Source organism: Dipodomys merriami, unplaced genomic scaffold (genome assembly GCF_024711535.1).
Source record: "Dipodomys merriami isolate MVZ:Mamm:240054 unplaced genomic scaffold, mDipMer1.0.p SCAF_44, whole genome shotgun sequence".
NCBI lineage: Eukaryota > Metazoa > Chordata > Mammalia > Rodentia > Heteromyidae > Dipodomys > Dipodomys merriami.
In genome coordinates, this window is record NW_027206002.1 from 5,196,310 (window position 1) to 5,223,876 (window position 27,567).

Consider the following 27,567-nt stretch of genomic DNA (forward strand, 5'->3'; position numbering starts at 1 on the left):
TGCCAAGACTCTGTTCTTAATTAGAAAGATTCTTCTGAGGACTCCATTTTTGTAGGGTGTCACACAGACTAACAGAACTTGGAGAGGGTGAATTCAGATGGAGCCTCAGACAGGTGGCATAAGGAAAGAGTGGTGGCATATTCTATTATCTTAGAGCCTGACTTCTATTTATGTGGCAGCTATAAAATTGTATAACTTCTCTGGACACAGAAGAGGATAGAAAAAGACTAAAAGGGGAGCGGGGGGGGGGAGGCAGGGAAGGGATGTGAAGGGTAAACAAAGGAGGAGGCTGCAATGCTTGATAAGAAATGTACTCATTATCTTGCCCATGTAATTGTAACCCCTCTGTATAGTATGTTCACAATAAAAAAAAATACAAATGGCAGAAAGATTTTTGCCGTAGGAATACCTGAAAAATAAAAAAAGAAAAAGACTAAAAGAAAAAAAATTCTAGTTTGGGAAGAACATACAAAAGAAACAAGAAAATCACATAGTGCATTATATGTACATTAAAAACAATACCAAGAAACAAAAAAACTACTTGTGTCCCTGTCTTGGGTTCATTTTGCTTAACTTCCTCTTATATATTTTTGTATGCTCTTCCCCCATGGTATAACCCCTGTTTTCACTGTATCTATGTTAGGTGTCCTGCATCTTGTATATACATTTTTATAATTTGGGGAGGGGAAGGGATATAACAAAATGCTTAACTAAGGATACAGTTCGATCCATTTTAACAATGAGATGTACAAGACACTAAGTTGAAAAGGAACTTTAAAATTTTGGGGAAGGAGGGAGCAACGAGTTGGGGAGGTGAGGAGGGAAGGAATGGTAGGGGAAAAACAAAGGAGGAGGTGTACCAATGGTTGATAGGAAATGTACTCATTACCTTACTCATGTAGCTGTAACTCCTCTGTACAGTATTTTTACATTAAAAATATAGTTGGGAAACATTTCTAGTTTTGCCTATCAGAAGTCAAAAGTTGAGGTATAAGAAAAATAAAGATTTGGGAAAATTCAGGTCTATCACTTGAGACATGTCCCCAACATTGTTTTTTAAGGGATAATGCCTTCCTCACCAACAGCTCCTATCATTGTTTGCTTTAATGACTTTCCAGCTCTTGTCTTGTATTTTTGCCTAAGCCTGGCCTCCTTTTCTACCTACCACTTCCTGCATAGCTAGCATGATAGATACATTTTACCATACCTGCCTTATCTGTTGAGATGCTGAGTCTGACTCCACCCAGATCTCCCCTACCCTAACAGCTGGGATTACAGATATGTGCCACTGCATCCTATGTAGAAGCTGGTTGCTTAACAAAATGTTAAACATAGAACTATTGTATGATCCAATACTTCTACTTCTGGGAATATATCCCCAAACAATTGGAAAGCAGGAGTGCAAACAAATACTTGTATTTCTGTACAGCTAGTACTATTATTCAGAATAGTCACAATGCAGAAACAACCAGGAGTAACATCTGCTGATGGATAGATGAATAAAACATGTTCTGCACATGCAATGGAATGTGATGTACTTGAAAACAAATGAAACTTGACACATGCTACAATATGGCGAAGCTTGAAAACGTGCCAGGTGAAATGAAACAGACACACAAACACAGGCATTGTACAAGCCACTTACATGAAGAACCTATGAAAGGAAAAATTCATGAAGATATGAGTACAGCAGAGGTTAGCAGGACGGTATAGAGGGAGAATAGAATTTATGTTTCCCGGGTACAGTTTCTGTGTGGAATGGAGAAGGCATTCTGGAAATGAATACTCACAACTTGGTGAATGCCTTCAGTGCACCAAGTCATACTGCTGAACACTACAGCAATACAACAGATACAACTTTATGAATGAACTATATTGGATAGAAGAGATTAGACCAAAATGGAGTGGACAAAACAGATGAGAGTAGAATCATAAAATGTTATTACTGGACAGGATCCACAGTGTTGACTGGTTTACTAATCTTTCTCTTCACTGTCTTACAGGGGAAGAAACGAGAGAACACCGTTCTATGGCTGGTGAACTGGATTTCAGGAGACCTAGACTCAAGTTAGCATCATCTTCAGACACATCCTCAGTCCACATCTCTGAAATCTGTGAGTAGACAAAGTTGGGTTGGTTAGCCTTTTCTTCTGTTCTTTTGCCTGAATTGGGATTTTCTTCCTAGTGATTCAGATAAGTGGGCTGGGCTCTATGAAGGAGATTGTTTGAGTTTTGGACATATTCTGTTGGTTCCTTTCCTCTGGTTGGGTCTCCAGACTCATTCCAGTTTCCCATGTAGTTTTTAGTAGAGATGTCTTCATTGAAAACACCTGCTTGATTCTCCTCTGCCTCACGCTGTGTTTCAATTCCGTTTCATGGCTGGAGGTAGAGCCAGCTCTAGTGGCTAATCCAAGATGCCTGATGTCTTCTTCAGACCTAGTCTCACACCCATGTTATTATGTTATGCCAGTCAATTGGCTTCTCAGGACTTGGAGGTCTTCTAAAAATCCATGGCAGCAGTCTCTTCTTTATTTCCTTTTGGTTAACTTTTACTGAATTATTTGAGGGTCACATTCTTAGGAGAAATTGATTCTAATTCACTGGACTCACAGCACCATGGCACATCCAGTGTTTAACTTGGTCTGGTGTTTCACTATCAGAGTGGAGGGTCCTGGGGTGGGGGTGGGGCTCAGTCCTTTAATAAGGGGATTCAGAGTCAGGGACACTAGTCTTGGCTCTGTTGATATATTACCCTAGGATACTGAGTAAGTTATTTATTGCCCGCCCCCCTCAACCTACCTGCATTGTTTCTCATCTGTAAGGTGAGTGAGGGACATTAAAGGAGACTACCTCTTAAGTTTTCTTTCAGTCCTGATAGTTGCTGACATTTGTACTTCTAGTCTTTAGCTTTCTGGCTTGCACATATTAGGGAATTATTAGATGCTTATTGAGCTGAATTTAGCTAATCATTGTTTATTATTCAAGTGTCATTGATTCATCACATCATTTGTTTCCTGGAAAGATGATTGACAGTTTTATTATTATTCTGAGGAGGTTTGACAGTGATTTTTGTGGTTCTAAATATGGCAGGTAATAATGGGAGCAAGTAATAATAATAACCAGCGATGGTGTGTTGATTCTATTTCAAGTACAGATTTGGTATTTTTTAAACTTATTTCTCAAAACAATTATGAAATTAGGCCAGGCATGAATCTTGTTTTACAGATATGTGAAAAAATCATGGGCTAAATAACTGAATGTGTTTATAACTAACTTCCAGGATATAGCTGGTAGATAATGTAACTAAGCAGTTTGGTCTGTCTCACTGCAGTTGCTAGCTGAAGTAAATTAAAAAAATACAAGATGAGACCTGTGGTTGAAGTCTGTAATCCCACCTTCTTGAGAGATGACAATGGGGGATTGAGGTTCTAGACCAGCCCAGATGTAAAAGTTTGATAGACTGTTTGTCAACCAGTGGTTGACATGGGGCTATGCACAGCTCCATCCCACCGACAAAGCACAAGTAGGGGGCTCCCTGTCCATGCCAGCTCAGGCAAAATGCAAGATCCTACTTTGAAAATAACCAATGGAAACAGGGACTAGAGGACTTCGGTTTCTGCTTAGCAAGCACATCCCGAGTTCAGATGTCAAAACTGCAACAACCACAACATCAATAATAACAATTGCAGGATGATAAGTAAAATATGAATTTTTATATAAACAATGAATAATTATTTAACTATATCTATATCTCATACTGCCATGCTACCCTCACATGCTACCTAGGATGTGTGCAAGTAATGATGTGTCTTTCTTACTACTAGATTCAGCAGGTAAAGGATCACATGAAAATGAAACAAACAAACAAAAAATCCTCCCAAAACAACAAAGCAAAAAGAAGACTATAACAGCTATTGCTGCTTACAGTATAATTAGCATTCTCTGCTTTAGGACTAGAAATCAGAGTTTGATCAAGTAGTATGTGGTAAAAATGTATAAAATGAAAGATGCCCATATTAGGGAAAAAAATGAGCTGGGTGTTATGATATTCCTAAGTTTTCCCTCATGCCATCTTTGTTACCTGGTTGACCTATTGATGGGAGGAAGAAGAGTTGAATCTGAAAAGCAGAAGAGGGAACCAGAGATGAGGCTTCTAGTTATCAGCTCCCAGCTTCCTCATGAAAACTAGCATTTTAACTACTTGGAACCTCATTGTCTTCTCTGTCAACTATCAAAAGTAATTAAATCTCCCTTCTTCCATCCAAAACATTATGAAGGGTAAATTGGATGATGTATGTGGAATGCTTTAATGTCAGGAAAGAGCTATAGGAATATAAAAAGCCTGCCTGGCTGCAAGTGGTTCTGCTAACTTGAGCTTCTTTAATACTGCATTGCTTCCTTCAGGATCAGTGATTGTCTCATAGATGAGATAGAAAGAAAGGAAGAGACAGACAGTGACAGAAGCACAGAGACAGAGAAATATATACACAGAGAAGGGAGAGGGAAGAAGGAAGGAGGAAACACAGAGAATCAGGAAGAAATAAAGAGAGAAATTAGAGGCAGAGAGAAACGGACACTGACAGAGACAGACAGACAGAGACTGACAGACAGAGAGACAGATAGGCAGACAGACCCTGACAGACAGACAAACACATATATACACACACACACACATACAATCTGAAGAGGTTGGAAGGAGGGAGGGAAAAAGAGAAACAGGGAGAAATAGAGACTAGAGACACAGAATCAGAGAAAGGAAGGAAGGAAGGAAGGAAGGATGGATGGAAGGGAAAGATAGAGTGGGAAGAGATAAAGAGAGACAGAGAAAAATGAGAGAATGAGATAAAGCGGGTGGGGAGGAGACTGTTTCCCGGTGACCATAGTCATTATGTTTTGATTTCACGAGAGATATAATATTTGCTCTGTCAATCTTGTGTCTGGAAAGTTCTATTTCTTCGTAGATGGAGGAACTTAGACAAATTTCTCTAATTCAGTTCCTTTAGCTGTAAAGTGAGATGGAAAATTACTTCTTCCATGGAATTTCTGCAACTGTTGTTACAATAATACCCATAAAGCATTTAGCACAGTAACAGGAAATGTTAAAAAGTGTTAAGTATAATTGCCACGTTTGTATTCCATCTATTTCTTGTCCTACTATCCTGGGCTCCTATAGACCTCTGATTTGCATGTTGAGCTTTTACATTTTGGGAAATCTGTAGCTATCATTTGAGCAATGACTTCAGTAAATGATATCCTTTGGAGATTCCTACATTTGCCTTCCAAATCGAGGCTTCAAAAATCAGAAACTACTTCTCCACTGTTTAATATGGAACCAAATGATTTATACCAAGGCCTAACTACATGTGTTAAAATGAAAATTACATTTTGAGGGAGAAAAAAGGCCGATCCTTTAGCAGGCAATGAGACAAGGAATTGTGTGCACAGTTAGACAGTGCTCTCATTTCTTAGATTTAAGACATATCATTAATTTTCCCATTTTCATTATTTGATATTCTCTATCTGAAATTGGTTGCTGTCCATTTGGGTTTCTCTCTCTCTGCTACGGCTACCTTATGATCCTGTACTCACTAGTATTTGAGGCTGGTTGGTTCAATATGTTTAGTTAATGACTCTTTCATTCATGCTGTTAAGAGAGAAGCTTCTGGAAAATAATTTTTAGTGGTGGGAGAGTACTAGGGTTTTGAACTTAGGGCTTCATGCTTTCTAGACAGGCACCATATAACCTGACCTTGTGAAGTCATTGTGAATCTTGAGTCTAGTTCCATGGCCAGTGCCCAGATAGTAGATACTCATTAATGTCCTGTCTCTAAACCACAAAGAGTACACATTAATTTCATTTTCACATGCTGGAATATAAGTCATATTCTTTTAAAATCTATGAGCATTCTTTCTCAGAATTAGTCAGTAAAAGCAGTCTTCTAACAGTTGAGGTGATGTCACTTCTATGGCAGCCCAGGGGCTGGTTCCCTGGGCACCAATTTATCTACTGGTTCAAAATTCATTTTTCTCCTGAGAATAGGTTAGATTATCACGAAACAAAAACCCATTTACTACATGGTACGGCATACGTATTTTGGTGCAAGTATAAGATGGTGTAACCACTTTGAAGAACTATTTGGCAATTTCTTATAAAAATCAGTATTTCATATGGCTGAGTATGTTCAAGTATTCAAATGAATGCTTAGCAAGCATGAAGCCCTGAGTCCAAACACTAGCACCACCAATAATAATTATAATTATAAAATAATGATAATAACAACAACATAGTCCATTGATCCATCTTGTCTTCTCTTATATAGAAAAGGAAAACTATATGCCCACTCTAAACATGTACACTGATGTACAGTCTATCTATAGTGGCCCCAACCTGGAAACAGTAGAGGTGTCCATCAGAAATTAGTGGACAAATTGTGGCATACACATTCTTAAGAGTGAAAAAAAGGAGTACACTATTGGTACATTGAATAACCTCAAAAGAAGTATGTATACATACATATATATATATATATATATATATATATATATATAAAGGGAAAATATTCTGAAACACAAGACTACATGTTGTATGATTCCACTAATCCATAATAGAGATCAGAGGCCAGATGCTAGTGGCTCATGGCTTAATCCTACCTACTCAGGAAGCTGAGATCTGAGGATCGCTGTTTGAAACCAGCCTGGGCAGGAAAGTCTGTCAGACTTAGATCTCTGATTAACTACCTGAAAACCAGAAGTGGAACTGTGGCTCAAAGTGGTAGAGTGCTAGCCTTGAGCAGAAGAGCTCAGGTGCAGAATCCAGGTCTGGAATTCAAGACCCATGATTGACTATGTATCTATATCTATATCTATATCTATATCTATATATCTATAGAGAGAGTGCAGAGCTAAGTGGGTACAAGAAAATTGATTACATAGGATCATGAGGAAACATGTTTAGAATGACAGAAATATTCTATTAACTGAAGTGTTGTTTACAAAGGCGTATGTGTCAAAAATGCATCAAGATGTGCTCTTAAGTGACTGTATTTATCGTATGCAAATTCTATCTTAACAAAATTGTTATAAAAAGCCAAACAGTTTCAAAGACCCTCTAAACACAGAGTAGCATGAGTTTTGAATTAATAATGGTTCTACTTAGTATACATTTCTTAGCAGACACTAAATAGGTTGGATAATGGGAGGGTTATTAAACACAGATTCTAACTGTAGATCAGAATAAATTGGAAGGGAGAAACAAGGAAGATAATCCACGACTTCTCTCTGTACTGTATTCCAATAAAATAGATGTAGCGGTTGCCAAATGCTTACAGAATAAGAAATACCTTCACAGTGTCCCAAATCTATCAGTCTCATCCTAGATAAAGCATATGTTATTGGCTTGCAGAGTTTGTGAAATATTGCTCAAAGTAGGTCTCATGGAAAGAACATTTTGCTTTTTTAGTATACTGTTTCTGTTCACATTAGGGGGACCAAGTGTTTTTATTATGTGATTTAGATTATTTATCTTTGAGGAAGGATCATAAACAATATTATAAGTGAGACTTAAGTAAACCAAAGAGTTAACTCTCCAGGGGACAGTAGTATTTAAGAGCAGTAGTATTTAAGAGGAATTCGAAAGCTCTAGCATTCAAATCCAAGATATATGGCTTACAAAACAGGTGGGCCCTTACTTTCTCTAAGGGTCAATTTCTACACTGTTAAGTGGCAACCAAATGCACAGTCCCAGTGTTGAATGAGGATGAAGGGGATGATAGCTTTGAAATGGGCAGTATGGTTGTGTCATGTGGCAGCAGAGCTATCTTTTATACACTAACAGTAAAACCTTGGGAAAATAGAGGAAGCGAACCAGCAGTGGTGTTTTCTGATCAAGGTAAGGCTGGCTAGGTTTCAAATGCCCCAACCCACACATTTCCATGGAACCATCCCCTCTTTTAAAGCAAAGAATTCTGAATGCCTCAGACAGAGAAGCAGATTTAGAGCAAGGAATTGGGAGGACATTTGCCTGATAATTCGCTCACTGACAGGCATCTTTTGACAGGAAGATCAAAGGCTAGGAAGAAACTTGCCTGCCAAGGCTTTTGGTAGATAATGGTCTGGAAATCCTATGGGGATTTTAATTTTCTCTAAGTACAAGGTTCCATCTGTCTGAGATGGAATTTTTCTTCTCAGGTGTGAAGAGATGATCAAGATTTTCTTAATTATGAGTAAGAAAATCTTATTTCTAGTAAAAAAAAAAGTCTCTGCAAACACATCTGGATGTATTTCTCTTTTTTGTTGCTTTGTAAAAAATACTTCATCATAAAGGTGATGTACAGAGGGGTTACAGTTGCGTAGGTCAGGTAAAGAGTACATTTCTTTTTGGACAGTGTCACCTCTATCCTTGCTCTCTCCCAGTTTGTCCCCTCCCGTCCCCAACCACAAATTGTACAGAGCACTTTCAACATGGTGTCTAGTGAGTACCACTGCTGCATTTGTTCTCCCTTTGTCCCTCCATTTCTGTGCCTCCCAAAGACATATAAACAAACAGAACAAAAAGAAAAGAAAAGAAAAACAACAAAAAAGAAAAAAAAACTGTTGTTTCCATTTCCTGGAGTTTATTTTGATAAGTATTATTTTGTATGATCAGATGCTCAAAGGCATTGCACCTTTGTGTTCTTCCCCTAAGCGTATCCTCCTTTGCCTAGAGTCCTGTATAATTTATTATGTCCTCATGTATCTAGCCTCTGCACATGGGAAAAAATCATGCAGCCATTTGTCTCTCTGAGCTTGACCTTACCTCATTTGACATGATTTGTTCTAGGTCCACTAGATGTAGTTCTTTATTTATATATAGTAACATATTATATATAACATGCATATTATATATTATATATACTATATATTATATAATAATTATTATTCATATATCATAATTTATCAATTGATTTTTTTAAGGGAGAGAGGATTTATTTATATATAGTAACATATTATATATAACATGCATATTATATATTATATATACTATATATTATATAATAATTATTATTCATATATCATAATTTATCAATTGATTTTTTTAAGGGAGAGAGGATTTATTTATATATAGTAACATATTATATATAACATGCATATTATATATTATATATACTATATATTATATAATAATTATTATTCATATATCATAATTTATCAATTGATTTTTTTAAGGGAGAGAGGATTTATTTTGGGTCATAGTTTCAGAGTGTCCAGTCTGTAGTTGATTTTGGCTCCTTGCACTTGGGTAGGATATCATGGTGGCAAAAGGTACTTCTACCAACTCTACCGGTGTCTGGGGGCTCCAGTAACCTGGATGGCTAAACCCTGGGAAGGAAATGACCTTGTGCAAGCAAGTGACCCTAGTAGGTGCACGCTCTCTGTCTCTCCTCTCTACCTCTTCCTCTCCCTCTCTCTCTCCTTCCCCCTTTCCTCTTCCCCTTCCCCCTCTTCTCTTCTCCCCTTCCTCCTCTCCCTCTTCCTCTCCCTCTCTTTCTCTTTCTTCAAATGAACATATTTCAAAGGAGTATACAGTTTTACACTCTGGAGCCTACCATGTGTGAGGTCTGGCTAATTCCTGAGATTTCCTCAAGACATCTTATTTTCCCAGCAAAGTACTTGGCTTTTTAGAAATGGTTCTAATAATCTCTTTAACAGCCAGCCCTCTTTGCCTCTAACTTTCAGCTCTTTTCTGTTTTTGCTGTTGGCTCCTGATTTTCATTCTAAATCTGTCTAAAAGTAAAACTAGAGTTTGATGCCCCAGGCCCTTATTCTTGGCGGGGTCCCACATGTCAGTTTCAGCCACTAGACTCAACACCCCAAATATAAGCAAAGGAGAAGGACAGAGGTAGGAGATTCATTACATAGCATGGGTAGCTGTAAGACATGCCTTAGTAAGCACCTCAGCCCTTCTTCAAACTATCTTTGCTGTACAGATAGGAGCTTCTGGTTTAAATGGACAAAGAATTGGGTACAGGGGGAGATAGGTATATGTATTTATTAAAACTTTCCTGGTTGTAGCAAGGTCACAGGTGTGTTCTAATGAATATTATTTTAGTTCTTATGTTAGGAGGAGTCATGGAGAAGTAGTCATCTCTGTCATCACCTGCAAGGAACAATCTGGAAGGTATACTGTTCTGAGAAGCCTTTGCCATTTATCCTTTGGTTCCTTCCTAGATTCTGTGTAACTGCAGAAGGAACTGCTAGAGCAAAAGACACAGATTCAAAAATGGAGGCAGAGATGCAAAGCTCTTTCCCTGCTTTTAAAGTTAATTCAGGAGCCCAGGTAAAGCAACCATGGTTTTCAGCAAAGGTGGTTTCTAAGTCCCAGTATGAAAGCAGAGAACAGCTGCCTTGACCAGATTAATTAACCTATCATCATTAAAGTCAATCTCCTATAAAGTTTCAGCACTATCGACAAAATGTTGGCCAGTTCTTTGCCAGAATGTAACCTGAATGGCTTTCATTCCAAATCTCAGTAGAATTTTGGCACTTCATCTGAAACTTCATGAACACAGTCTTCACTGTCTGCATTCCTATTCATGCTCTGATCTTTGGAGTTCCCACCAGATCCACTCATTTCAACTTACACTATTCTAGGACTTACCTAGTTTCAATCTCCAAACTTTCCAAATTCCTCTCACAAATGAAATCCAAAGGTCCAAGAACCACATGGTCAAGTGTAGTGACTGCCACAACCCCACTTTTCAGGTACCAGTTTTCTTTGTTAGCTTTAGGTCGCTCTGACCCAAATGTTTGACTTATACAACTTAAATAGAGGCGTGATTTATTCTGGGTCAGGATTCCAGAGGGTCCAGTCCTGGGTTGCTTGGCCTCATGAACATGGACAGAACACCATGGCAGCCGGAATATGTAGTAAAGGCTGATCTTCACTTTTTTTTTTTTTTTTTTTGGTGGAAGCAGAGATAACTGATGAGCGTTGTCAGCACTTTAAATAAGAATGTCTCTCATTCTTTTTTGTCTTTCTAGATTGTATGGCTTGAACTCTGGGCGCTGTCCCTCAGCCCTTTAGCTCAAGGCTAGCGCTCTACCACTTGAGCCACAGCACCACTTCCTGTCTCTGCATTCTTATTGAGAAGGGAAGTAAATGTGCTATATCCTGCCAGCTCCCTTTCCCTTAGGCTGGCCAGTCCAGATGACCATGAAGTCATCCCTGATATACTACAGTTTACCCGGGTCACGTGCACACTAACTATGGGCCACATATCCAGGAAGCAAAAAAATAAATCACTACCTGGAAATTTCCCATCTTGTCAAAGGGTCCTGAGTGTAAGTGGAGAGAAATATGATTTAGAAGGACAATGTAGCTGGTTACAATATAGGCAGCTCGACTGATTAGAGCAGGGGGGTCACAAAATGTTTTATGAAAGAGGCAGGCAGTAAATACTTTCAGCTTTGCCAGCAGCAACACAGTCATTTCCGCAGCTACTTGACTCTACTGCTTTGTGTGTGTGTGTGTGTGTGTGTGTGTGTGTGAGAGAGAGAGAGAGAGAGAGAGAGAGAGAGAGAGAGAGAGAGAGAGAGAGAGAGAGAGAGAGAGAGAGAGAGAGAGAGAGAGAAATGTGTGCAATAAGCCAGAGACATAATACATATACAGATAGGCATGACTACATCCAATCAAGCTTTGTCTGTGGGCATTGAAATTTGAATATCCTATCATTTTTGTGTGTTACTAGTTCTTTTGATTTTTTTCTCCCAATCAAATATTGTAAAAGCATTCTTAGGGCTGGGCATGGTAGCACATATCTGTAAGCCCAGCTACTCAAGAGGCAGAGATTAGCAAGATCATGTTTTGAAGCCATCCCAGGTAAAAAGTTAATGAGACACCCATCCCAATTAGCCAGATGTAATGGTGTGCTCTTGTGATCCCAGCTATCTGAGAGGCATTGGTAGGAGAATTGTGATGCCAGCTCAGGCAAAAAAAAAAAAAAGAATCACAAGTTCTTATGCAAAAAAATAGATAGCTTAAGCACAAAAAGGTCTAGGTGTATGGCTAAAGTGGTAGAGCACTTGCCTAGCCAAGCATAAGGTCTTGCATTCAAAAGAAATAAAAAAATCCTTACCATGCCTAGCTTGCAGGCTATAAAATGAGGTGGTAGAGCCAAGTGCTTGTGGCTTACACCTGTCATCTTACCTTCTCAGGATATCTGAGGATCATGGTTGGAAGCCAGCCCAGATAGGAAAGCTCATGAGACATATCTCCAATTCACTACCAACAAAATCTGGAAGTGGAGCTGTGGCTCAAGTGGTAGAGCACTAGGCTTGAGTAAAATGCTCAAGGATTATGGCCAGGGCCTGAATTTAAGCCCCAGAATTGGCAGCACGAATGCCTGCCCGTGCGCGCACACACAGAGGTGGCAGTGACATTGAACACCATTTTCTGAATGCCTATGCTTGTGTGAATGGTTTAGTTTGCCTTTCTTTGCAGAACCTTTTGTACCATAGTTTATACTTCTTAACCTTGGTACTCATCTTTCAAAGATGGACTCTGATAGAAAGTACTTACGCTCGTCTTAATGCATTATCCAAGTTCCCTCATTTAATTTCACATGACAAACCAAAGAAGGGTAGTACTCCTATTAATCCATATTTTCAGATGAGAGAATTAAAGTGTCATCAATATTGAATAACTTGGCTATTGTTCTACAGCAGAGGAAAATCCAGAGCTGAAATTGGAATGTGGTCTCTCGGTGACCGCAGCTTTTACTCATTCTCATGGCACAAGGATGTGAATGGCTGGGTGACACATACTGTGGCCACCACTGCTCTTCACACTCATGATGCATCTGCCTGTCTCCATTCACAAGGGAAGGTCAGTTATCTACCTTTCCTGGCTGTAGTCTTTATAGAGTGAATCTCAGCAAAGCTGCTCAGAGAACTCCTAACATCAAGGACAACTTCTCCAGGGGTCTTTGGCAATTTACATACTGTGACATCCCTTGCAGAAAACGTTTAGTTATCAGAATGTCACTACAGAGAAAGAATTTCCCAATTCTCCCAGCAAGGGGGCAGGTGGAGGGTGGTGGAGTTGATCTATAGAGTTCAGTATAGTTTGTACACAGGCAGCTCTCACTTGGAGCTAATGTTTTCTTCCAGAACTTCAAATTTGCAATAACTACATGCAATTAGACTGGAGTGGTGGCAAGCTTATAAATCAGATCACACCATTCTCTGGCTTAAACCTCTGCAAGGGCTTTGCTCTAGGCTTAAAACAAAATCCAAGTTGCTCACAATGAGCTGCCAAGGTTGTACATCATCAGCCCTTTGCCTGCCTGTCTGATGTCATTTATACTCATTGCTCCCTTGGCTTTCTACTCTTTTCCAGTCACACTGGCCTTATTTCCTCTGTACCCATTCTGTCTTTGCACATGCATTGTCCTTAGGCAGACACTGGTCCTATCCCTCCAATATTTACATACAAAGCCACTTCCTTCTCACCTTCCAGTTTATGGGATATTGGGGCTGGGAAGGTGGCTCAGTGGTAGAGCGCTTGCCTTGCATGCCTGAGGCCCTGGGTTCGATTCCTCAGCACCACATAAGCAAAAAGTAAAAAGCCAGAAGTGGCGCTGTGGCTCAAGTGGTAGAGCGCTAAGGCCTTGAGCTGAAGAGCTGAGGGACAGCGCCCAGCCCCAGAGTTTAGGCCCCACGACTGGACCCCCCCCCAAAAAAAAGTTTATGGGATAGAAAATGACTGTTTAGAGAACCAAAGCAACTGGCCTTACCTTACTCAGTCATTAATGACTCGTTTTAGGCATTACTCAGGCCATGGGTGTATTGGAAAGATGAGAAAGCTATGGCAGTCTTCTTGGTCAACAAATGTCAACCCAGATTTATTCTGCTTCCATAACCAGGTCTTAGATTCATTATTAATGTGCAACCAATTGGCACGTTTTTCTTTTCTCAAATATGTCTATGGTCAAAAAAAAAAAACCAAGGACAATATGTATTGCACAATAAGCTATTGATTTATGTGTCCCCTAGAAGACATGTGTATTTATTCCGAATGCATAATTCATTGCAGATAGTCCATTACTCACCTGGGATATGGCATATTTAGATAAGGACTAAGTATGCTCAACTGGGTACCGCATCTAAATCTGGGTATGGAGAATGCATATAAAATTAGCACTTGACTAAAAATAGGCAATCATGTGGGATCTGGCTATAAAAGAGACCATATCATCTGGAGTGTGGGAACGGCAGAAGTACAGTTCCTTTGAGCAGCAAGGTGTTGTGGCAATGCCACTGAGGTTCTGCATTTCTGTCAACTCTTTATCGAGATTGCATAATGATCCTGAAGTTTTCAGACAAGAGCATTCAGTCAGAGAGAATCCAGCCTCCTATCCCAATTTTCACACTCAATAACATTGTGCTGTTGGTCATCTATAATGTATTTATAACCTAGTGTGCTTAACTGCAAAGTATGAAAAACCACAATATTTACCTCAGAGTAGTGAAGGAATGCACAAGACCCAGGCAATAGTAAACACCACTAACTTTGCCCTTGGTCTCCACTTAAAGTAACTAATTTCACCTACTAAACCAACAAAAGGCTCCTTAGATGCAAGTTAGGAGACTTGGGGTCAAGTCTTCTTTCTGTCAGTTCAAATGTGAACTTTGGTCATGTCCCTCACCATCTGTGGGACAGAACGCAAAAACTCATTGTTTTCAGTCTGTGAAATCAGTCCACAAATAAGTATTTCCTTAGTATCTATGCTCACAAAATCAAACTTCTATAAAGTTTCTTGGTCAATGGCCCCTTGCGTGGCACAGAAGAGTAATACAGCATCCTTTTTTGTGCGGTGATGTTTACCAGGAAGATGTAAAGTTCATTCTTACCCTCACGAAGGTGTAATGCAGCATGGAATATGAGATAAATACACTCAAAATAGTGGTTGTGATGACATGATAACATACACAGGAAACCAAATCACCAAATGCCTTCGTATACTCTGTATACTCTGTGCACATAGTCACAGAGGAGGGACCAGGATGAAGACTAAAATAGTTGAGAAGCTTCCGTTTTATTCCAGATAGCAATGCTTAGCTCTTGCAGTGTTTAAGACTTGAGTAGAATGAAGAAAAGGAAAACACACTCAGGAAAGACAAGATATTATTAATAGAATTTGTGATATGCCTTTCACCTGAAGAGTGACAAGTGGCAGATGATGGCCAAGTCTTAAACAATGAAAGTGACAAATAACATGTCTTAATGGAGTGAAATTTACCACCTGCATTGATTGGGAGGGACATCAGGAACCAAACAGCCACCAGATATGCCAATAAGCACACTAATATATGTTTCAATGTAGTTCTTTCAACAACTGGATTTCTTAGGACTCTGTAGGTTGTTAGTGACAGAAATTCAATACAAACTAGCTTAAACATAAAAAGAAAGATATTGATTCCCATAACCAAGGAGCCAACAACTGACTTTCAGTATAGCTGGGTTGAGGAACACAGCTCATGTTTTTAGGTCTCTTTCTTTCCCTTTCCCCCCTCTCCCTCCCTCTCTCCCTTCCTCCCTCGTTCTCTCTCTCTCTCTCTCTCTCTCTCTCTCTCTCTCTCTCTCTCTCTCTCTCTTTCTCTCTCCCTCTCTCTCTGTCTCCCTCTGTCTCTCTATTTCTCCCTCTCTCTCTCCCTTTCCCCCCTCTTCCCCTTCCTCCCCTTTAGGTAGAACTTCTCTAAGACATAGGGAAGAGGGCTTTCTGCAGAGCCAGACTCGTCTATCAATATAGCAGCTCAAATGGAAGGAAATAGCCTTTACAAGCATCTCCAGGATAAAGATTCCAGGCAGGATTCTGATTGGCCCAGATTCAATTGCATACCCCATCCCTGAGCCAATCACTGAGGCCAGTGATAATGGTGTATAGTGATTGGTCAGACATGAGTCTCACGTACCCCTAGGCATATAGGGCTGAGTTCTAACATATACTCTTTTGGATTTTGAGTAAGAGCTAGTGGACACCTCTCTGCCAGTAGAGGTGGTAATAATAAGATTATCACCTTAGAGCTCTACAAATAAAACTGCTAGCCACATGCTGTCCTGAGGCTGGATACAGTCCTGCACACTGGATCTCCCAGGGCCTGGCCATGACAAGAAGAAGATATTGACAGACGCACTGTGTATGTTCTGTCCATGACCAAAGGCATGCTGCGTCTCTTGTCCAATGTTATTAAATCATTCACAAGTGCCAGAGGTCCTCCTAATGAAAAATGTTTGCCAAACTAGATCCAAAAGTCTTCATTTAGTTATGCACTTCTAGAGAGGATGGCTTGGCTTCTTATTCTCTACCCTAGTGTTAAGGAACTAGAACCTTCTTGGGAAGAGTGGACAGAGTATATGGTCTTGGTATATTCATCTACTTCTCCTTTTCCCTCTTCTGATCTCCAAACATTTTTTTAGGGGCCTTTGCCATTCCAAGTGAAAATTTTGTGTCATCAGAGGTACTGAAGCTCTTCTGTCTGTCTAACATCTTCCGTTCCTGGTGGCATCACCAGAAATTTGTTAAATTTCTTCTGTGGCTTCCCCTCTTTTCGGAGAGTCCCTGTTTTCTTCTGTGCTCTCAACTCTTTCATACTGGCTTAAGTGTCTTTTCAAAAATTGTAATTAAAAATATCTTTGAGCTGAGCACCAATGGCTTATGCCTATAAGCCTGGTTACTCAGGAAGCTGCAATCTGGAGGGTCATGGCTCAAATCCAGCTGTGCAGATAGTAGAGCCCAGAAAAGGTCAAGTTCATAGAGCATAAGTAGTAGAGCATAAGCCGAGCAAGTAAGCCAAATGAGCACTAGGCCCTGAGTTCAAACAAAAATATAGGTAGATAAATGATAGATAGAAGCCTTGAATCTGAATCCCACAAGTTCCGATACAAACCATGGTACGGCAAGAGCAGACATAGCCTTGAAGAGTCCCCCCCCCCCCCCCCAGGGCTGAGGACGGAACCCAGGTCCTTGCGCGCACCGGGCGGGTGACCTTCCGCTGGGCTAAACCCCCAGCCCCTGAAGAGTTTCTTGAATTCAACTCCAAGTTCATTATAAAAGATGTGACTTGGATGGGAGGCTGTTCTCCCTAGAGAATTAAACATGGGCACTTTGTTAGAGAGAAGTGTGCTCCCAATAAACTCAGATGCTTTGGGGCCAGAGCCTCTGAGAGAAGCTTGCAGGGGCCTGGATGGTCTTTGTAATGGACTTGACCTGAGATGGTGTGTTTATATGCTAGCTCCCGAAATAAGCACCACTCAGCTTTGAGGAGGCAGGCAAGATAAGCCCGCTGGAGAATGCAGGGCAGAGCTGTTTTTAAGAGGAGCTTTGGGGTGTATCTGGGCTTTATCTTTACCACTGGATATATCCCTGTAAGTGTGGATGCTCTGAACACCAGGCTTAATTGGGTTGCGTTAAAATAATTTAATGTTTTTTCCCCCAAAGAAGGAAGATTAAAAGTTGTCCTCCAGGTATTTAAAGAAATTGCTCTTTGAAGATGCAGATTTCTATCTCATCCTCCACAATTCATTTAATGAAGTGAGATTAGCATTTCAATATAATACTGTTGATGTTTTTTTTTCTCTCTCTTTCTCCCTTTTCACTTTTCTGTTTTATTTGAATAAGAAGAGTTGAAGGAGGTGCTGAAAATAGAAAAAGAGTAACCTTATGCCTTTGAATGAAGATGAGTATTCTCTAGTTCTTGCAAACAAGTCTGTAGACTACCCAGATAGTTAACATTGTCTTTCTGCTGTTCAACAATGGAACCAAAAGTGGAACCTTCCGGTCAACAGAAGGACAGAGTTGCAAGTCAGACATCTGAAATGTGGGCCTTTCCCAGAAACACTGTTTAGCACCTACCCTCGATCAAGCCGAATGCTAAACACTGACATTGCAATAGGAAAAAAGCCACACATAAGGTAAATTTTGGCTTAATTTAACTGGAGTTTTGTTTTTTGTTTTTTTTTGGTCTGGTCGTGGGGCCTGAACTCTGTGCCTGGGCGCTGTCCCTCAGCTCTTCAGCTCAAGGCTAGCACTCTACCACTTGAGCCACAGCACCACTTCCGGCTTTTTTCTTTTTGCTTATGTGATGCTGAGGAATCGAACCCAGGGCCTCATGCATGCAAGGCAAGCACTGTACCACTGAGCCACCTTCCCAGCCCTAACTGGAGTTTTAATACTCCCGCTTACTGAATATTCAAGTCATAGGCAAGACATGGCAGATTCATATGCATCATCTCATTTAACACCACCCGAAGTCCTGAATCATGTTCCTTTTAGTTAAGGAAACCAAGGTCCCCAAAAGTTAAGTCTTTTATTCCATCGGGAAACCTGCATTTCAATCTAGGTAGTTTAAGTTAACTTTGGGTTCTATTAGACGAGTAAAGTGAGAGGAAATAGACTTCGCTCCACAGATTAAAGAGGGTTGGCTGCTCTGGGTGTTATGTATGATTAGAATGCAGAAATGTCACCCCAGTAGAAAGTAATGTTACAGAATAATCATACAATGAAATTAGTCACCAGACTTCAAAGGAAAGGAAGATAGTTTTGTTTAGGAAGATGATGCACCTGAGGTGCCTCAAATGGTGGAATTTGTTCTTCAGACAGAGATGGGTGTTTGACCACTCCAAAAATTCAGATTTCTATCCAGAAACTACTTGAAAGGAAGGTAGATTATAAAGTGTGGACCACGTTTTCTCTCTCACTTCCTGGCATCACCATGACCTCACACAGTATGCTGATGAAAGCTAGGAATCTGGAGCCATAGATCAGGTGACCTGGAGCAGGAAATGTACACAAGGTCAGGTGGGGACAAGAAGGTCCTTCCAAAATAAAACCGTGAGCAGGTACTCCCAAGAGCAAGAGTGTAAATCCAACTTGTGATACTATAGGAGGCAGCCTGCAGGCCCGGGTGTGTGTTCTCTAGGGCGAGCCCACTCTTAGTCAATAAGCTATTGGATCTCTGATGACAGAGTCAGACAGTTTCAGATTTGGTGAGAGAGGGTTGCCAGCAGGGTCCTCAATAACATGACTGACTCAGCCACTATAATAATTAATCTCTTCTGTTTCAGAACTCAAAAGTGTTGTAGCTTTGCCTAAGAATCCCTTTGTAGATCTTAAGTAGTTGGGAATGTGATCCTGTAACTGTCTGTTTTTCTGTGTACTGCCATGTATTATAGCAATGTGGGTTTGAATAATCACCAATCCATTGTCAAACATGCAAAAGAGTTGGTAGGAAAGATGACCCCTGAGTTTTAACACCTTGAGTAATGTTGATTTTTTTAATGGGGATTTATAAATTTACAGTAAAATGGTCTAATAATAAGGAAAATATTACCATAAGAATCCTGTCTGTATTTTAGGAACATTTGTGTATTTGGCCACGAGTGGTCACTTTCTCTTTTCTATTTAAAGAGTCAAGATTAGGCCTCATATTTGGGTATGGGGTACCTGTGTCCAAATAGAATTGTGAGGTGAGAGTTTTGATGAGGAGGCTGAGACAATGAGGTAGGATTCCTAACAGGGGAACTACAATAGTGTATTAATTCCAATCACATTTTTAGTTTGTTCATAATGGCTCCCAGAAAATTACTGCTTAATCAGTTAAGCACTTGTTTTACAATTGTTTTTCTGTTATCAAGGAGGAAGAGTATAGTCTTGGTTGGAAAAAAAAATCTTGATCTCTGCCACTGTCATTTGCTGTTTTGATCAAAGTCCAAAGACTTTGAAGGAGAAATGAGTTTGGCTTACATTTTTTAGCTCAATTTGAAGAAGGTGAAGAAGGGACTACACTTGTGTTGTTTTCATTAAGCATTTCCCTGGTAATGTGTTGTAAGAGCCCTTTCCCTAGAAGCAAAGCCCAGCTCATGGCATTCAGCATGGCAGTGCCACAGTCAGACATGGTTAAGTGGTCAGGCCTGGATCACTTCCTGGGGCCCCTTTTCATTTAGCAAAGTGAACAAGCCATCAATTGCCTCTGAGGCCAATTTCCCCACTGTTACATAGGTTACTTTGCACTCTGATGAAGACATATGCTCAGAACCTGCTGAAGGAATTGCCTCTGCATCCAGCAAAGGAAATAATAAATAAATGTGCTCTTCAACATCCCCACTTCCTGCTCTTTGTTCTCAGAAGGCTCCCTGCAATAAAGGATCCAGACTGTATTAGATTCTCCCAAAATATTTCAACCAATCAACCATCAAGTGGAATAGCAGCCAGTCAATTAATTAAGAGACAAACCAAGCACAGATTCATCAAAGCCACTATTTTCCTTTCCAATTAGTACTCATAATCACTGTGCTGGGTGTTTTTTCCCTCCAAATTCATCAAGGTCTGATTTAATTGTCTCTCTCACACACATACATATACAAAAACCTTTGAATACAAAATTAAAACTGTGAGGCATTCTGGGCAGGCTGGATAAAAGCAGAGCCGATGAGGCTTTCTTCCTGCCTTGGATGGAGAAGGCAAAGTTTCTGATCATTTTGGGATAATTTTTTGACAACTCCTGTGGTCTGGGTTTCCATCTTACCAAGTAGAGGGTAAGAGTTGTGGGAGGACACTTTTTACAATTTCTTATGAGTGCATGAGTCAACTCTTTCCCAATTATGGCTGTAACAATTTAGCTGACAAGCACTAGCCTGGGTGTTGCATACTGCCTCCCTGATGAGGGCTTCTGGTGAGATGAAGTAGTTGCATGACTGAGTGCATGAATTTTATCAGTGGACCTAGTAAATAAGAGAATGATGAATAAACAAACACCTTGGGTTCTGTATGTCTGGAGGAGAATGGGAGTCTTTGAAAGATGTGCCTGAACATTGTCTTAGATAAATCCTCTCCTCTCCATCCCCCAGTTGCTGCCCCCTGGTCCTGGGTGCCAAGATCTCCCCTGTCAGGTAGAGTGCTGGAGGTTCCTACTTCCTTCTCCGCTTCCATTCCTGCTGCTCTCCAACCCCTCATCCATGCTTCATCCAGCAGTCAAGAGAGATAGTTGCTACTGCTGGTACTTAGGAAGGAGCCCAAGTCCTTTGGCTTGAAGACCCTAAGTGATACTTTCCTTGTGGCTTAACTCCAACATAAGAATATTTCCTCAATGTCCCTTGAAATTGAATGAAATAAAAAGTATGCTCATCTATATACATGCTCAGCCAGGAGCAAACACATTGTGTGCAGCTTTGGCCATTGGCAATGGTGGAGGGGGAGAAGGGGAAGAGTACAAAAGCTTTCAAGAATGTCCTTGTGCTCTCCCCACCCCCGTACATGCTCTTTATAACACTGTTTGCATTAAAACCCAAATGCACAGAATTAGATTTCATCCTCTGCCCTTTGTTCATGGGAATAGGGCTGTAAAATAACCCAGTGCCTGCCCATTCAACCCCCCCCCCACATATATACACTGTGTTTTCTTCCCCTAAATATACATACTAATGACAAAGCTACATGTATAAATTAAACACAGAGATTAATGACCATAGCTACTAACAAAATATTACAGCAATAATATGCTGTAATACAAGTTTGGTGACTGTGGTTCCTTCTCAAAATACCATACTCTCTATGTACTGTATGTACTCATCCTTGAAATTCTTTGTGGTGATATTAGTTGAGGGCTTCCATGATGAGAGGAAGCAAAGAAGGGTTAAGGTAGGTTAGGAAAGGATTCCTTGAACACAAGCAATGCCGTGGCTGTTTGGATAGTGAATTTGGTGATACTAATGGATCACATGCAGGTATGCTGGAAGAGGGGGTGATTCATACCCCAGGTGGCGGCCAGAATGGAATGGCACAAGCTTTCATCACACCTTTTAGATCGGCATGCTGCTTAAAACTTGGTGAATTCTGGAATATTCCATGGTTTCTGACTGAAACCATGAAAAGTGGCTAAAAAAAAAAGAGGGCTTGTGTCATATAATGTTTGTCTTGTAAAACATCATGCATTGGTACTAATGTGGAAATTAAAATGTGGACAATAGCTTATATTTGCTCTTGAGATTCTCCATTTTTACCTCCTGATTCTCTCCATCCAAAGAAAACTCTTGTCAGCATCTTGACTTGATTTCTCCCTCCTCCCACCATTCCTAAAACATAGACAACTTAATTATAGTCTTTTTGTTTGTTTATTTTGTTGGTCATGGAGCTTGAACTCTGGGCCTGGGTGCTATCCTCCAGCTTTTCATCTCAAGGCAAGTGCTCTACCACTTGAGCCACAGTGCCACTTCTGGTTTTCTGGTGATTAATTGGAGATAAGAATCTCACAAACTTTCCTGCCTAGGCTGGCTTTGAAGTATGATCCTCAGATCTCCGCCTTCTGAGTAGCTAGGATTACAGGCATGAGCCACCGGTGCCCGGCTAATTGTAGTTTTTTATTTAAGGAGATGTTCATCCTGATCATGATCTTTTGGAGTGATTTATCTTGGTTTAACATGGTTCACCTTTACCTCTTTTATTATAGTCATTTTTTATTGTTTTCATCTGGAACACTGTATAATAATATTCTATTGAACAAATTGACTATATTTACTCATCAACTTTGCTGTGAATGGGCACTAAGATTTCATGAGCGGTGCCACTGTGAGCATGCTTATGCAAGTATTTGTTGTGTTTGGTGCATGGCCTTGGAGGAAACTTGTGCTGAGTATGTAAGTATTAATAATATAATAGTTATTACCTAAAGTTACTCTACCCACCTATGTATGAGAGCCTATGGCTCTATACTCCTTTAGGGGAAAAAGCAAGCTCAGTAGTGTTAGTTATTTTTGCTTTGTATCTCATGATCTTGGTTTGTATTTTGTCAGTCACCAGTGAGGATGAAATCTATCCATTCCTCATTATCTTAATTCCAAAACTTCGGCTTCAGCTTAAATGCGTTTCCTTGAATTGGTCTTTTTTTTTTTTTTTTTTTTTTTTTTTTTGCTTTCTTATTAATCCAAATCACTTTCCTAACCCCCCTCTCCTTTTCCTACTGTAGGCATTTGTAGATAATTATATTGCAGTGAAGTCATTTCAGTATTCTTCTCTTCCTCCAAATATCTCCCTAGACACTTTGGAGAAATGTATGGTGAATAAATAACAAAATAATGTGGCTGAATAATTTCAGAAATGGGAGACCTCTCAGAAATTATGTAATCAAGTCCTCTTTGTTAATTCCAAGGTTCTAGGAGACCAGTTCAAACTGACTTTAGACTAAATTAGCCCATGACACAAGCATTTCAAGAAGCTTAGATTCAGGTGTGGTTGGATCAAGTCATTCACGTGAGCTTACCAAGGGCTCTGTCTCTATCATCTGATCACTTAGCTTTTCTTTCCTTTGTCTTTGTTCTCTTCCTGTTGCAGGTAAAAACTATTTCATTCTTCTAGGGAAAGCAATACTGGCATTTCCCACTTCATACCCTTCAATTTGGTAATCTCCTAAAACAGAGTTCTCTGTCACTATTTCCATAATAATACCAGCAATTAATAATAGTAAGTAGTTACAGCTAACATTTATTGAGGATTTAGTTTGTGCTTCTGGCTTTATGCATATTTTGGTGTCAAGTTACGTAATTGCATGAGGAAAGTACTATAATTATCTGTACTTAGAAAACTAAGACTTAAAGTTATATAAGGCATGCAATTCACAGAGCTAACAAGTGGCAGAGAAAGTCAGCAATTAGACAGCTCTCAGTAGCACAGTCAGGGTCATTTTTTTCCCTCTGAATTCTCCAACTGGAGTTGGGGTGAGCATGGTGATTAGGCCAGAGTTCAACTCTTCATCCACGCCCCCTCAAGGCCAGGAAATAATAACCAGGGACAGTTCAGCACACTTCTCACTTGACAGCAAGTGGATTCCCAAGGGGGTTTTGTGAGCCAAAGGATCTTACAGTCCAGACAGCATGCTCAGTTCCTAACATGTTCTCCTTTAGATTCCAGCTGCCTTGCAAAACACCTGTGTTTGCAAGTGTGTGTGGGAGGTGGTGATGCACAGGCTCTCAGTCCTCATCGGCTGAATGCCCAGGTCTGAATAAACCCTGACGGGTCTCCAGCACACCATAAGAAGAGGCTACGTCCCATCCCCCTTACGCTGAAGTGTCTGTAAAAACATTCACACTTTCCAGCTGCCTCCATGGTGACTGCGGGAGAGAGCTGACCGCCGTGTGTTCACCCAGGGAAGCAAGTGGTCTGCACTCTGCCTGAGTAAGACACTTGACACACTGCTGTTCTTGTCATTTACTATTTTAAATGAGCCTTTACTTCCCAGCATCAAACTAGATTGAGTTTCCATTTTAAAAAAGGAGTACTCCTTCCCTGGCCTGTCAGATGCTGTGCTTGAAGTTCCAGGCAGATGTAACCTGCAACTGAAGTGAGCTTTTCCCTTCTGTACAAGTGGTAGTTGACAAAGACAGTGATCCACGTTTGCTGCACCATCTCTCTTTCCATATCATTGCCACGTCCACTTTTATTTTTACTATTATTTTTGCTGTGATAAGCCATTTAATATTCATTTTATTAGATTAGTTGAGAGCCTTTCATCCCTTAATAGAGTTTCAGCAAAAGCATGTCAGATTTAAAGAAAGCAGTCTTAGCTGGATGCTGGTTTTGCACACCTGTAATCATAGCCACTTAGGAGGCTGAGATCTGAGGATCACAATTTGAAGCCAGCCCAGGCAGGAGCGTCCTCAAGACTTTTATCTTCACTTAACTACCAGAAAACCAGAAGTGGCACTGTGGCTCAAAGTGGAAGAGTGCTATCCTTGAGTAAAAAAAAACCCAGGGACGGAACCCAGGCTCTTGAGTCCAAGCCCCAGGACTGACAAAAAAAGTCTTATTCAATCACTGAACAAGAAAAGGCCCTTTCAGAGGGGGTGACAAGACATGCAAATGTAGGAAGATAGTGACTCTGCATCACGGGGGTGCATTAAGATGATAGATAGTTATCGTTGTGTTCTCTAAAAGACATCATGAAAGACTGTGTTCAAATGCTCATGATAATATTTTTATTTGCTAAATCAGGTATCTCTTGGTACCTGTAACATTCAAAACAGTATTTCTTCTGTTCAAAAGTGACTAGTATTGATACAATTATAATGTTTTTGTTTTCTTATTATACCTTTACTGTCTTTAAATAGTCATTATAAAGGGGTTCAGTTTAATATGCCAGTTTGTGAGCACAAGTCATCTTGATCAATGGTATGCTTTTCTTCATTCTCCTCCATATTTCCCAGCCCCAACCATCCCCTCAATTTTCTTCATTCTGTTTCCACATACATATGTTGAATATTATGGCTACATCTCTTCCACCCTTTCTGTCTCTGTTGGTCTACTCCCCACCCCATAACACCTCAAGTGCCAGCTGTTTTTTTTGTTATTAAGGCATCTCTGAATGATTTAGATCAGAAGTGATCAGCAAAACTATAGTATCCCTTCCTCCCCCCCCCCTTTTTTTTTTTTTTGCTGAGTTGAGGAATCTGAGGCAGAGATTTACCCTATAGTGGAGATGTGTAAACTCCCTATCAGCAAAGAGCCCTTCTCTGATGCCTTCAAGGCTCAGAGAGCCATTTCCTGGAAGGAACATGGCCCAGTGGATCTACAGTGAAGTGGAAAGGAAGAGTCCTGGCTGGAAAGCCAATGGATTGCATTTCTAACAGTGATGCTGCCTCTGCAGTCTGGTCCTTACTCTCAGAGCTGCTGACTTCATCGGTACCATGGAGCCCCAGCTTCCTTTGAGCACAGAAAGTGTTCAAGAAAAATAGCAAGGCTCTGCAAATACCAAGGGTGTGTTTAAGAAATCCAACGTGTTAGGAAGCTGATGGCATTTCATTCACGTGGTCTTTACCAAAGAATGTCTATTCTACTGTCCAGTTGTGGTTTGAACAGAACTGTGTCTTCAGAATTCATATACTAGAACTTAACCCTGGAGGTGATACTGTTCAGAGACAGGGTCTCTGGGAGGCAATCAGGTCATAATGGCTCCTCTACTTCAAGAATAAGATTAATGCCCCCCCACCTTTTTCTGTTTTTTAAAGACTTGGGAGAGCTACCTAGTTCATATTGGGATACACTATTTGTTCCTGTCCTCTCTGGAGGACAAAGTAACAAAGTACCATCTTGGAAACAGAGCAGCTGTCACTAAACATTGGGCATGCCCTGCCTATCTATCTTCCCTGATTTATGCGAACAAGTAGACAGTGCCATCTATGAAGAATGGGTTCCTCGCCAGACACTGAACTTGCTAGCACCTTGGACTTCTTAATCTCCAGAGTTCTAAGAAGTAAATTTCTGCTACTCATAAATTATACACAGTCTCAGGTATTTTATTAGACCATTGCAAATGGACTAAGATATGTCATTTTCCTCCACATACAATCCCCAAGGGGAAGTCTTATAAAAAATCAGTTTCCAAAAAATTAATAATAGTGATATCTTTTTTAAAAGAATGAGGCCTTATTTAGCTATAAATGTGAGCATTTAGGATAAACTTCCCCTCCTCATTTAGGTGAAATTCCTTATGAAAATAGTCAATGGAAAGATTTATGGCTGAGAGTATCTTGTGGGAAGATGTACTCTGAAAGTTCAGGGTTGGGCAGATGCTGATGGAGTCACATTACTGATCTTTGAGAAAAAAAAAAGAACAGTGCAAAGGAGTTTTCAACACAAATAAATCCCTATTCCACAAGGAGCAACCGCACTGTTTTAAAACCGCAGTTTTATTTTTATATGCCAGCATTCGCATGAGAGCCTGCCCACCTACCACCAGGGTTATGAGAGACTACAGTAAACAGTGTGGTAAACTTGATTTGTATTAAGCAACCATCAAATGTTTTCTGGGTACTTGCTGTATGCCAGGGTGTGTGCTGAGCTCTGGCCTGTAACCTTGAACTTGGGCAGCAAAGTCCAGTTATTTTCCAGCTATGGCAGGATGAATGATGGGCCCCTTCATTAGATGTCTCCATCCCAAATCCCTGGTATTTGTGAATGTTTCTTCACATTGAAAAAGGGACTTTGTGGCCATGATTAATATAAGGATCCTGAGACAAGAAGATTATCCAACAGGCCTGGCATAATATAAGCGTTCTTATGCTAGGAGGGTAAAATCAGCAGTAGGAGCTTGAAGTGGTTGACAGTTAGAATGATTTGAAGAAGAACTGTGAGTTGTACATGCATTCGGCTTCCAGAAGCTGAAGTGGACTCTTTGGGAAATGGACTTACTCCCTCAGAGGAAGGCAGTTCTGCCAACATCTTGATTTTAGACCTCTCCCCATCAGAACTGTAAAAGAATAATACTGTTGTTCTAAGCCATGGAGTTGGTACTAATCTTTTATAGCAGCAGTGGGAACAAATACAGGAGATTATCATTGACATGGAGGCAACATTATAAGAAACTAAGTCTATATTTCTCAGTAGGGAAGCTGTGGCTATTTCTGGAGATGCTTTCCCTTTTGCCAACTCCTCCAGGCTATACTGAATGTCGTGAATCTTTTTGCATCATCGATGAAGTGCCCGGATGGCTTATACTCATCGTGTCAATCAGAACCTGTCCCAAAACATTTTCAAATATCCC

General features: G+C 40.3%; 1 protein-coding gene across 2 annotated transcripts in view; it reads left to right on the forward strand.

Annotated features, from left to right (window-relative positions):
- The window catches only part of Sgcd (sarcoglycan delta), a 913,825-nt gene that overhangs the window by 228,323 nt on the left and 657,935 nt on the right, over nt 1–27,567 (forward strand). For both annotated transcript variants that reach the window (XM_069993889.1, XM_069993890.1), the window contains exon 2: nt 2,004–2,114. The gene's annotated coding sequence lies outside the window, so the exon portion shown is untranslated. The remainder of the gene's footprint in view (nt 1–2,003; nt 2,115–27,567) is intronic.